Raw genomic sequence first — 9,677 nt, 5'->3', positions numbered from 1 at the left:
GCCAGGGGCATCCAATCAGTGACCGTCTTATTGGAGCTGGGGGGCGGGGCTTCCTCCAACGAAGGAGGCGCGCGACGAGCGGATTCCAGCAGCAGGTATCCGCCCGGTACCCGGAGCGAGCCCGGGGGGGGGGGGGGGGGTCCGCCCGGGGCCCGGGGGGGGCCGGGGGGGGGGGGAGTGAGTGTCCGCCCGGTACCCGGAGCGAACCTACCAGGTAACGGAATAAGTCTGGAGTGAATACACCATGTAACAAGAGTGAACCTGGAACATGCCCCCCCGCAGGCACCTGGAATATATCCTAAATTATGTCAGACGGTTATTTGCAGTGAACCGTGAGCATGTCCACTTGGGACCGGGAGTGAGCCTAAGTGTGTCCATCCAGGTCTGGGAGTGAGTCATAGCGTCATACAGCACGGTCCAACCAGTCCATGCCGAACATAATCCCAAACAAAACTAGTCCCGCCTGCCTGCTCCTGGCCCATATCCATCCAAATCTTTCCTATTCATATACCTATCCAAATGTCTTTTAAACATTGTAATTGTATCCGCATGCACAACTTCCTCAGGAAGTTCATTCCACTCGCGAACCACCCTCTGTGTAAACCAAAATTGCCCCCATGTCTTTTTTAAAATCTCTCTCCACTCACCTTAAAAATGTTCCCCCCCCACCACCGTCTTGAAATTCCTCATCCCAGGGTAAAAAGGCAACTATCATTAATTCTATCTATACCTCTCATTATTTTATAAACTACTATCAGGTCGCCTCTCAAACTCCTATGTTGCAGTGATAAAAGTCCCAGTCTATCCAGCCTTTCTTTATAACTCCAACATTCTATACCTGGCAATACTGTGGTAAATCTCTTCTGAGCCCTCTCCAGCTTAATAATACCCTTCCTATAACTGAGGTCCTGTACAACCTCAACATGATTCCCAACTCCTGTACTCAAAGGAATAAGCAATGAAGGCAAGTGCGCTAAATGCCTTTTGAACCACCATGTCTATATGTGACTCAAACTTCAAAGCATTATATACCTCAACCCCTAGGTCCCTCAGTTCTACAACACCACCCAAGGCCCTACCATTAATTGTATAAGCCCTACCCTTGTTTGTTGTACTAAATACCTCGCGTTTATCCAGATTGAACTTCACCTGCCATTTTCAGCACATTGACCCATTTGATCAAGATCCCACTGTAATCTTAGAAAACCTTCTTCATTGTCTACTATGCCACTAATTTTGGTGTCGTATGTAAACTTACTAATCAGTATTTGTTGGTAGAGGGATTGAGTTTTGTAGCCATGAGGTCATGTTGCAGCTGTACAAAACTCTGGTGCGGCTGCACTTGGCGTATTGCGTACAGTTCTGGTCGCCGCATTATAGGAAGGATGTGGAAGCATTGGAAAGGGTGCAGAGGAGATTTACCAGGATGTTGCCTGGTATGGAAGGAAGGTCTTATGAGGAAAGGCTGAGGGACTTGAGGCAGTTTTCGTTAGAGAGAAGAAGGTTAAGAAGTGACTTAGTAGAGACATACAAGATGATCAGAGGATTAGATAGGGTGGACAGTGAGAGCCTTTTTCCTCGGATGGTGATGGCTAGCACGAGGGGACATAGCTTTAAATTGAGGGGTGATAGATATAGGACAGATGTCAGAGGTAGGTTCTTTACTCAGAGAGTAGTAAGGGCGTGGAATGCCCTGCCTGCAACAGTAGTAGTCTCGCCCACTTTAAGGGCATTTAAATGGTCATTGGATAAACATATGGATGATAATGGAATAGTGTAGGTTAGATGGGCTTCAGATTGGTTTCACAGGTCGGCGCAACATCGAGGGCCGAAGGGCCTGTACTGCGCTGTTATGTTCTATGCCTGCTGTATTCTCATCCAAATCACTTATGTAAATGACAAATAAAAGAGGACCTACAACCGATCCCTGCTGGTGACAGTCCTCCAGTCCAAAAAGCAACCCTCCACCACCACTCTGTCTCCTGCTGTTAAGTCAATTATGTATCCAATTGGCAAGCTCACCCTGAATCCCATTTGACCTAACTTTACCAATTAGTCTGCCATGTGGAACCTTGTCAAAAGCTTTACTAAAATCCAAGTAAACAATGTCTACTCCTCTGCCCTCATCAAGAGAACATCTGGCTAGTATTGGGAGTGAACCTGGTTTGTGTGTGTTGTGGACTGGGAATAAACATGGAACCTGGACCTTGGGTGCCTAGGGAGAACCTGGAACATATCCAGCAGGTGCTGAGAGTGAGCCTGGAACATGTTCACCGGGTATTGGCAGAGAAGCTGGAGAGTGTTCACCGGGTATTGGGAATGAGCTAGGTGCGTGTTTGGCAGGGACTGGAAGTCAACCTGGAGTGGGTCGAGCACGGACTGTGACTGAGCTTGGCAAGGTGACTGATAGATAATGGGAGTGAACACGGAGTACATTCACCAGGAACTCAGAGTGAACCCGAAATGTGCCTATCTGGGTCAGGGGTTGACCTTGGAGAACATCTTGTCAGTCGTTGGGAATGAACCAAGAGCCTATCCTTCAGGGATTGGTAATAAGTTCCAAGAGATAACCTGCTGATAACCAGGAGGAGCCACGGAGTGTGCCCATGAGGGGCTGGGAGCGAGTCCCAGAGCAACATCCTTTAGATACCAGGAGTGGACCTAGGGTGTATCCATCAGGTGTTGCGACTGAATCCGGAGTTATGTCTGCCGGGTAACAGGAGTGAACCCAGAGAGTGTCCAGCGTGGATGGTGAGTTAGCCTAGAGTGTATTTATCTTGATCAGGGCTGATGCCTGGAGAACATCAATCAGATACTAGGAGCCAGCCCAGAATGCATCCATCAGGTGCTTGGAATGAACGCAGAGCGTGTTGATCTGGGTCTGGGAGTGCAGCCGGAGCGTGTCAAGCAGTGACCACCACATGATCTGTATGTCCCGCAGGCACCTGGAATGTGGCCTAAGTTATGTCAGGCATTTATTTGCATTAAATCTGGAACATTGCCAATCCCCAGTGGACATGAGCCTAAGTGTGTCCATCCTGTACGGGAGTGAGTCCTGTGAACATCTGGCTTGTACTGGGAGTGAATCCATTTGTCTCTGTAGGGGCAAATTACTGCAGATGCTGGAATCTGTACTGAAAACAAAAAATGCTGGACATCATAGTGGGTCAGGCAGCGTCCATGGAGAGAGAGCAAGCTAATGTTTTGAGTCTAGATGACTCTCAAGCTAATGTTTTGAGTCTAGATGACTCTTCATCAGAGCTCCAGCATTTTTTTTTTGGTTTTCTGTGTAGTGTCTGTCGTGGACCAGGAATAAACATAGAACCTGCACCTCGGGTGCTCAGAGAGAACCTGGAACGTATCCATCACATTTGAGAGTGAGCCCAGAGCATGTCTGCCAGGTCCTGTCAGGATGTTGGAGTGTGTTCACTGGATATTGGAAATGTGCCCGCTGCATGTATGGCAGGGTCTGGGAGTGAGCCAAGAGTACATCCAGCAGAGACTGGGTGTTGACCTGGAGTGTATCCGGCATGGCACTGTGACTGAGAGCGGTGAGGTGTGAACGTAGTGTGTCCATAAGGAATCTGGAGTGTACCATCAATGTGTCTATTTGGTTACATGTTGTTCCCTGAGACTGGGCCCTGGTAATGAACCTGGGGAAAAACTTGTCAGCTTTTGGGAGTGAACTCGGAGCCTATCCGTCAGGGACCAGGAGTGAGCCCAATGTGTGTTCATCAGGGTTTGGGAGTGAGCCCCGGAGTGTGTCTTTTGGAGGTTTGACATGAGACCCGAGCAATATCCTGTTTATACGAGAAGTGAACCCAGAGTGTGACCATTAGTGACTGAGAGTTAACCCAGAGTTCCTCTATCAGGAACTGGGAATGAAGCAGAAGTGTGGCCATAAGAAATCAGTTAGCATGGGTCATGTCTGGCATGGCAAGTGAACTTGGTGTGCATTTATCTGATTGTGACAGATGCCTGTAAAGCATCCATCAGCTACTGGGGGAGACCCCAGTGCGTGTCCAGGTGCTTGGAGTGAACCTGAAGTATGTCGATCTGGGTCCGGGAGTGAACTTGGAATGTGCCTGTTTGTGACTATGCACGATTAGAGTGTGCCCTGCAAGCACCGGGAGTATTTCCTACGTTATGTCAGGCAGATATTTGCAGTGAACCTGGAGTGTGTCCACGAGGGACTGGGAGTGAGCCTAAGTGTGTCCATGTTGGTCTGGGGGTCAGTTCTGAGAATGTCTGGAACAAAAACAGAAGTTGCTGGAAAAGCTCAGCGGGTCTGGCAGCATCTGTGAGGAAAACTCAGAGTTAACGTTTCGGGTCTGGTGACCCTTCCTCAGAGTCTGACCATAAGTGACTGTGAGTTAACCCAGAGTGGGAATATCTGACGTGTTGGGAGTGAACCTGGTTTGTGTCTGTCATGGACTGGGAACGAACATGGAACCTGGACCTCAGGTCTGAGAGTGAGCCCGGAGTGTGTTTGCTGGATACTGGCAATGAAACTGGAGTGTGTCCACTGGGTATTTCGCTGACCCTGCTGTGTTTCTGGCAGGGACTTGGAGTGCACCTATGGTACGTCCGGCAGTGACCTGGAGTGTGTCCGACAGAGACCGAGAGCGGCGAGAGCAACACAGAGCATGTCCTTCAGGAACTCAGAGTGAACCCGGAATGTGTGTGGGGTATGCGTTAATCCGGGAGAGCATTCAGCAAGTACTGGTAATGAAGCTGGAGAGCAATTTGTTTGCGGTCGGGAGTCAACCTGGAGCCTATCCATCAGGGACCGGGAGTGAGCTCCAAGAGATAACCTGCTGATACCGAGAGTGAGCTCAAAACATGTCCATCGAGGGTAGGGAGCGAGCTGGGGAGCGTGTCCATTTGGGGCTGGGAATGAGCACAGGAGAGTGTCCAACATGTACTGCAATGATCCCAGAACGTGATACGGGATTGGAAATGAGCATGGAGTGTCTCTGGCATCCACTGGGACTGATTCAGCAGTGTGTCTGTCAGGCACTAGGAGTGATCCTATCGTGTATCTGGCATATTTTATAAGTGAGCCAGATCTTTGCCTTGCAGGCACGTGGGGTGAGCCCGGACTGTGTCCAGCTGGCACTGATGGTAAGCCCACAGTGTGCCCATCAGGGACTGGGATTGAACTGAGTGTGTCTGTCCAGGTCAAAGAATGAGCTGGAGAACATCCTTGACCCATGCAGGGAGTGGGCCCACAGCCTATCCGTCAGGCACTAGGAGCGAGCTCCAAGAAATGTTCAGTAGATACTCTGAGCGTGCCCAGAGAATGTCTAGATTGAGTGTTGAGTGTGAACCTGGAGTGTGTCTGTCAGGTGCTGCAAGTGAGCCGGTCAAGGACAGTAGTGGGAAGTTGTGCGTGGAGTCCGAAGAGATAGGAGAGGTGCTAAATGAATATTTTTCGTCAGTATTCACACAGGAAAAAGACAATGTAGTCGAGGAGAATACTGAGATACAGTCTATTAGACTAGACGGGATTGAGGTTCATAAGGAGGAGGTGTTAGCAATTCTGGAAGGTGTGAAAATAGATAAGTCCCCTGGGCCGGATGGGATTTATCCTAGGATTCTCTGGGAAGCTAGAGAGGAGATTGCAGAGCCTTTGGCTTTGATCTTTATGTCGTCATTGTCTTCAGGAATAGTGCCAGAAGACTGGAGACTAGCAAATGTTGTCCCCTTGTTCAAGAAGGGGAGTAGAGATAACCCTGGTAATTATAGACCAGTGAGCCTTACTTCGGTTGTGGGTAAAGTGTTGGAAAGGATTATAAGAGATAGGATTTATAATCATCTAGAAAGGAATAATTGGATTAGGGATAGTCAACACGGTTTTGTGAAGGGTAGGTCGTGCCTCACAAACCTTATTGAGTTCTTCGAGAAGGTGACCAAACAGGTGGATGAGGGTAAAGCGGTTGATGTGGTGTATTTGGATTTCAGTAAAGCGTTTGATAAGGTTCCCCATGGTAGGCTATTGCAGAAAATACGGAGGTATGGGATTGAGGGTGATTTAGCAGTTTGGATCAGAAATTGGCTAGCTGTAAGAAGACAGAGGGTGGTGGTTGATGGGAAATGTTCATCCTGGAGTTCAGTTACTAGTGGTGTACCTCAAGGATCTGTTTTGGGGCCACTGCTGTTTGTCATTTTTATAAATGACCTGGATGAGGGCGTAGAAGGATGGGTTAGTAAATTTGCGGATGACACCAAAGTCGGTGGAGTTGTGGATAGTGCGGAAGGATGTTGCAGGTTACAGAGGGACATAGCTAAGCTGCAGAGCTGGGCTGAGAGGTGGCAAATGGAGTTTAATGCGGAAAAGTGTGAGGTGATTCACTTTGGAAGGAATAACAGGAATACAGAGTACTGGGCTAATGGTAAGATTCTTGATAGTGTGGATGAGCAGAAAGATCTCGGTGTCCATGTGCATAGATCACTGAAAGTTGCCACCCAGGTTGATAGCGTTGTTAAGAAGGCGTACAGTATGTTAGGTTTTATTGGTAGAGGGATTGAGTTTCGGAGCCATGAGGTCATGTTGCAGCTGTACAAAACTCTGGTGCGGCCGCACTTGGAGTATTGTGTACAGTTCTGGTCACCGCATTATAGGAAGGATGTGGAAGCATTGGAAAGGGTGCAGAGGAGATTTACCAGGATGTTGCCTGGTATGGAGGGAAGGTCTTATGAGGAAAGGCTGAGGGTTTTGAGGCAGTTTTCGTTAGAGAGAAGAAGGTTAAGAGGTGACTTGATAGAGACATACAAGATGATCAGAGGATTAGATAGGGTGGACAGTGGGAGCCTTTTTCCTCAGATGGTGATGGCTAGCACGAGGGGACATAGCTTTAAATTGAGGGGTGATAGATATAGGACAGATGTCAGAGGTAGGTTCTTTACTCAGAGAGTAGTAAGGGCGTGGAATGCCCTGCCTGCAAAAATAGTAGACTCGCCCACTTTAAGGGCATTTAAATGGTCATTGGATAAACATATGGATGATAATGGAATAGTGTAGGTTAGATGGGCTTCAGATTGGTTTCACAGGTCGGCGCAACATCGAGGGCCGAAGGGCCTGTACTGCGCTGTTATGTTCTATGTTCTAGAGTATGTTCGTCAGGTGCTGGGAGTGGGCCTGGAGTGGGTCTGGCACATAAAGGGAATGATCTAGGAGCATATCCTCAGTGAGAATCTGGTGGCTACTGGGAGTGCAGTTGGAGTCTGTACATTGGGAATTGGGAGTGAACCCGGAATGTATCCAGCATGTACTGGGAATAATCTTGGAATGTGTCCATCAGGAGTGCAAGTGAGCATGGAGTGTCTCCGGTATATACTGGGAATGATCCTGGAGTGTGTCTAGCAGGTACCAAGAATGATTATGAAGTATTTCTGGTAGCTAGTTGGAGTTAGACACAATCTGGGTTATCGGGTGTTAGGGGGTGAAGCTGGAGCACATCAGGAGTGATCCCAAAGTGTGTCCAACATGTTTTGTGCTCAGCAGGTACTGGGTGAGATCCTGGAGTGTATTTGGCGTGTTCTGGGGGTGATCCCAGGCTATATCTGGCAGGAGCGGAGTGTGAGCTGGAATGTGTCCATCAGGTACCAGCAGGTGCCGAGAGTGAGCCCAGAGTTTATATGGTAGGTGCTGAAAGTCTGCGAGGCGTTTGTGACTGGAACTTAATGCTAAATGCACTGGCAAGATCTGGGAGTTCTCACAGATTGTGTCTGGCAGGTGATGGAGGAAGTGCAGTGTCTTTCCAGGCTCATTTCCTTCCAGCAGCAGTGAGGAAAGTGATGATTAATGTGTAGCAAGAAGCGAGAGAACGTGCAAACACAAGGTACACCAGTAGATAAGATTAAATGTTGCAAAAATCACAAAGTGCAACTAAATGCCCTGTATTGAATTCATGTAGCATTTGTGTCAAAACAGAAGAGTTGACAACACAAATAGAAATAAGTTTGTATAATCTCAGAGAATCATAGAGTTTTTGCAGCGCATAAGGAGGACTTTCGGCCCATTGAGTCAATGCCGGCCATCAAACATCATCTATTTTAATCCTGTTTTCAAGTACTTGGACTGTAGTCTTGTATGTCAGGGCATTTGAAACGCTCTTCTAAGGACTTCTTGAATGTCTTGAGGGTTCCTACCTCTACCATCTTTTCAGGCAGTGAATTCCACATGCCCACAACCCTCTGAGAGAAGAAATGTTTCTTCAAAACCTGTCTAAATCACCTGCTCCTTACCTTAAAATCATGCCCCTTTTTTATTGGTCCCTCTATTATATTTGGGAATCAGAAATTGTAAAGGAGGATGGAAAAGAATAGAATTGAAGTCACAATTAGATCATCTATAATTTTAATTCAATGGCATAGGAGGCTCGAGAAGCTAAATGTTCTGCTCGTTATACCTAAAGGTACATAGGCTCAGTAAGGAAGGGTGGAGTCTGTCCAGCAGGCTGTGGGAGGGATCTTCTGTACAGCTGCTATGCGAGGATATTTTGGCTTCCCATGGACTGGGCACACAGCTGTAGGAGCTATGGCAAAATTTACAGCCATAGGATAGACTTCCTCCATTAAATGCAAGATGTAAATTTAGATGTAAATGTCAGCATTTAAAGTTATTGATTTGCGTAGTAAAGGTGCTTAGTTACCCGCATAAGAAAGCCATTAATGAGACTTACACCTTGAATTTGTGTTGAAGTAATTATTGTGTTAGATAATTCTTAAATTATTTAGCTGGTTTCACACCTTGAGAAAAAGTTATTCGTATAAGTTAATGAAATGAGCGTCTGCTATGATCCCCAAAAATGCTGAAGGACACTTTTTTTTTGTTTGGCTTTATTTTAAGGTACTGTCAATAATAGTGCAAGCTTATACTGATAAATACGGTTTTGACAGAATCGTTTGGAACCCAAGATCACACTTCAGTTTTTAACTGCATTAATTAACTAGAAACAACAGTACTTTATTTTGGCACTAGAATGCCGTTTCACTTGTTGGTCTTGTTTCACAATTTCTTAAGAACACAAGAACGAGGAGCAGGAGTAGGCCGTCTGGCCCTTCGAGCCTGCTCCGCCATTCAATAAGATCATGGCTGATCCTTTCGTGGACTCAGATCCACTTACCCGCGTTCTCACCGTATCCCTTAATTCCTTTATTGTTCAAAAAAAATCTACCTTTTTTTTAAAAGCGTTTACTGAAGTAGCGTCAACTACTTCACTGGGCAAGGAATTCCACAGATTTACAACCCTCTGGGTGAAGAAATTCTTTCTCGGTTCAGTCCTAAATCTGCTCCCTCTAATCTTGAGGCTATGCCCTCTTGTCCTAGCTTCACCTGCTAGTGGAAATATCCTCTCTACTTCTATCTTATCTATTCCCTTCATAATTTTATATGTTTCTATAAGATCCCCCCTCAATCTTCTGAATTCCAATGAATATAATCCCAATCTACTCAGTCTCTCCTCATAAGCCAACCCCCTCAACTCCGGAATCAACCTAGTGAACCTCCATTGCACCCACTCCAGTGCCAGTACATCCTTTCTCAAGTAAGGAGACCAAAACTGCACACAGTTACTCTAGGTGTGGCTTCACCAGCACCTTGTACAGCTGCAACATAACCTCTCTGCTTTTTATTTCAATCCCTTTAGCAATGAAGGACAAAATTCCATTTG

The 9,677-nt window shown here is 46.9% G+C and overlaps 1 protein-coding gene across 11 annotated transcripts in view; it reads left to right on the top strand.

Moving 5' to 3' along the window:
* Positions 1 to 12: 12 nt before the first annotated feature.
* pms1 (PMS1 homolog 1, mismatch repair system component) overlaps positions 13 to 9,677 on the top strand; it is a 101,720-nt gene continuing 92,055 nt past the window's right edge. For 4 of the 11 annotated variants that reach the window (XM_048599113.1, XM_048599116.1, XM_048599107.1 and 1 more), the window contains exon 1: positions 13 to 95. The gene's annotated coding sequence lies outside the window, so the exon portion shown is untranslated. Of the gene's footprint in view, positions 215 to 4,739; positions 4,830 to 7,504; positions 7,645 to 7,765; positions 7,845 to 9,677 lie in introns of those variants that run through there. The other 7 variants (XM_048599108.1, XM_048599114.1, XM_048599109.1 and 4 more) reach the window with 7 other exon arrangements.

This window comes from Rhincodon typus, chromosome 7 (genome assembly GCF_021869965.1).
Source record: "Rhincodon typus isolate 14 chromosome 7, sRhiTyp1.1, whole genome shotgun sequence".
Classification (NCBI taxonomy): Eukaryota; Metazoa; Chordata; class Chondrichthyes; order Orectolobiformes; family Rhincodontidae; genus Rhincodon; species Rhincodon typus.
The sequence above is the reverse complement of the archived record's forward strand: the minus strand, read 5'-3'. Positions and strand labels throughout refer to the sequence as shown.